The sequence below is a fragment of the Gekko japonicus genome, unplaced genomic scaffold (assembly GCF_001447785.1).
Source record: "Gekko japonicus isolate JY-2015 unplaced genomic scaffold, Gekko_japonicus_V1.1 scaffold3744, whole genome shotgun sequence".
Classification (NCBI taxonomy): Eukaryota; Metazoa; Chordata; class Lepidosauria; order Squamata; family Gekkonidae; genus Gekko; species Gekko japonicus.
The window spans coordinates 80,764-84,295 of record NW_015165350.1 but is presented as its reverse complement, the minus strand read 5'-3'; positions in this window follow the sequence as shown (position 1 = coordinate 84,295).

The window sequence follows — 3,532 nt, the reverse complement described above, 5'->3', positions numbered from 1 at the left end:
ATTCATTTCCTGTAGGCATACAGACCGAGCAGGTGTCCAAGGTTCTGGTTTTGGTGGAGGAGGAGCTATGCAAAGTAGGGACCAGCCTTTATTGATCCTTGAGAAGGGCGAGTAGAAGAGGAGTTGGTTTTATATCCTGCTCTTCACTACCTGAAGGAGTCTCGGTGTGGCTTACAATCACCTTCCCTTCCTCTCCCCACAAGACTCCCTATGTAGGTGGGGCGAGAGCTGCGACTGACCCAAGGTCACCCAGCTGGTTTCACGTGGAGAGTGGGGAATCAAACCGGGTTCTCCAGATTCGAGTCCACAGCTCTTAACTACTACACCCGCCTGTAGATGGACTTAACCCCTGGTGTTGCTGTTCTTTTGTTTAGCCAAGAAAGTCTCAGTTCAGGGGTGGAAGAGCTTTTCCTGGGCTGTACCACTTTAGTCTGTGGGTAAGCCTGTTGCATTAGGATAACTTTCCTGTAGCTAAAACTCATTGCATGCCTAAAAATAGCTGATAAGGAAAGAAACTAGACTTACCCATTCGCTCTTGACATGCTAAAGTATGTTTTCTGGATGTTGTTTTTTCCCTTTACAAAGGAGGTCCAGACCCTATCAAAGGTTCCTGCTTTTCAGGTGTCTTGCACCAATAAAAATGAAATATTACCATTATCATTCCAGTCATTTTTGGGTTTGCATTCTGTGCAAGCACAGAGGCGATACAGTGCTGCTTGCAGGTTAGTAGGAAGGAAGGCTGAGGCTCAAGACAGAGACACCTGTTAAGGCTTGAGCTTTCTACTGAGATTGCCTGTTTAAATATACCATGTATCCGGATGACAAATAAGGGTGAGAGTTCTTAAGAAATATGGCTATTTTGTAATATGTAATTATTTTTGGAATGTTTCTGATGATTATATTTATTTTGTAGTTATTCTTTATGAAAAGCATATTCAACCAACGTTGAATAAGGGATAGAAGACACATTTTGTATGTATAAAGAATTTTTATTAGTACCGTATATTGGATTGTATACATTGAGGTACATTGCACATCTTTGTAATATTATAAGGATATCGCAGTCCCGTTCAGATGAAGTCTTCACGAAAGGAGTTGACATTCTAGAGAACTTCGTCAACAACTATAGATTTGAACCTCCTGCTTGCACTCTTGTATATGACATGACTGCCTATTTGATAGAATACAGTGTAATTATTTCCCTAGCTCTTGTGTGTTGTGTAGTGCTTGTTTACAGCTTTTTGTGGTCTTTTGGTCTCTCTTCATAACCTGCTACAATTTCACTTTCCTGTCCCCGCAATGGGCCTACCATGTCCTTGCTTTTTCTTACTTGGAACATAAGAGAACTTTTTTTGTTTTTAGCATTTCTCGCTAGCCTAAGCTCATACTGAGCTTTAGCTTCTCCTTCGGCAGGGGAAGTCATCCAAGTTGGTTAGGTACGCCCCCTTTCGCTCCAGGCAGAGCTATGCAATTTTTTTGTATCCCTAACCAGGACCCAGGGGGAGTATCTTTCTAGTGTGACTAGCCCTGCGGCTCCAGCAGATCATCTGAGCTTAGCTCCTCCTATTCCCATAAAGAAAAGCAAAATTAAATGGAGGAGACTGTGTCCAAAAAGACCCAGGATTTGGGGCCTGGAAAAAGGAAAGAGAATCTATCCGCACCACGTTCACAGACAGAGAAGAGCCCTTGGGCTCCAGACCCCCACCGATAGCAGTTGAAGAGACAGGCAAGAAGGGCACACCAACTTCCTTTCTAACTCCAGACAGGGCAATAGCTACAGCGGGGCCCGGGGAACCCACGTTTTTTACCGCCTGGGAGGTCAGAGTGGAGGGCTGCTGAGCAGGGACACCTGCTGCCCACCGCGCCTGCCTGCCTCCATCCCTGCCAGTCAGCCGGGCTCCTGCAAGGAAGGATGCAGAAGCAGCACCTTGCTCTCTCCCCCTGCCTGGCCTCTGCCGTTGGAGACCAGCTGGGGGGGCTCCTATCCTTGCCACCTCGGGGGCAGGTCGCACGAGGCGGGCTTGGTGCTGGCCCTTTTCTCTCCACCCCTCTGCTGCTGCCCTTCTGAGGCTGACAGTGCTGGCGGGGTCAGCAGTGGGTAATCCTCTCCGAGTCTAAGTCTTTCTTCCTGCAGAGGCAGCAGCTGCCTAGACACTCACCTTGCCAGTGTCCTGGACCAGCCCTCCATCACTTCTTTGCCTACTTTCCCTCGCCATGTGGCCTCCTCCCCCCAGACAAGAGGAAGGGGGCATCCTTATTTTCCCCAGCTCTTGTGTGTAGCATTTGTTTACACCTTTTTGTTACACCCACGCAGAACAGAAAGTGAGGCGAGCGGGGGAGGGATGCCTCCCATGCGCATAAACTTTTAAGCGAATCAGAGGGGGGGGGGCAGAAAAGCGGTTATAACTGCTGAGAGAGACTTACCAAGGCGAGCTTGAGCGTTTAAGCGCATATTCAGACACTTTTAAAAACTTTTGCAAAAGTAAACAATCCAAAAAGATGGCTGGGAAGAGGATGGAGAAAGAGAAACTGTTAAAAGCAAAAGGAACTGAGAGTCCAAGGCCGGAAGCAACCAATGAGCTGGCAAAGACATTGGCAGAATCCATGCTCCCCCTGCTGGATCAGATGAATAATATCAGGGAGCAGCTGTCAACAATGAACCAATGTATCACCACCCAGCAAACACAGTTGGATGAGACTCTTAAAATGATGAATCAAACAGCTGAGGTGAAAGAAGTGGACGCCACTGCCCAAAGGGTGAAGAAGAAAGTACAAAAACTGGAAGAAGCAAATCTCCACAGAAGATCAGCTGTTACAGCTACAAATGGAAAAAGCCAGTTTGATTCTTCGCTTCCAGGGCATTCCAGAGCCTAAGGGAGAGAACTGAAGGAAATGATGAGTGAATTACTGGTCCCAGTGACAGATATGAAGGCGGAATCTTTGCTGAGCGATATGGATGTGGCCTACAGGTCATATTCTAGATATATAAAGAAAAATAATCTGCCTGGGGAAATAGTGATAAGATTCTCAAAGAGGCATGTGAGGGATGCAAATCCTGAAAGCGGCATCTGGCACACCCATGAAAGTTGGAGAAAATAGTATCAGAATCTTAAAAGACATTCCATTTGAAATAAGACAAAGGAGGAAGAAGTACAAAGATTTAATTCTTTTTCTCCAGACAAATGCAATCGGATATAGATGGCTAACTCCAGAGGGCGTAACCTTCAAAATTAAGGATAAAAAGGGAAAGATTCACTCTGTTCAGAAATCACAGGAATTTTTAAGAGCCCATCTGGGAGAGCCAGGGGAGGAAGGATAAAAAGGGATGGGCAACAAGTCCAGTGGCGAGCTGGACTCAGGGTCTTCCGGAGAAGATTCTCTACCAGAGAAAGGGGTAGCAGCCCCCAAAAGTCCTTACAAACTGTGAAAGAGACTGGGCAAGGGAAAATGAAGACTGAAGGACTCTGAACTGTGCTTTTGAAATTACTGAAACTAGATGCTTAGGGATCTCTCTTGTAACAGTTAAAATTAA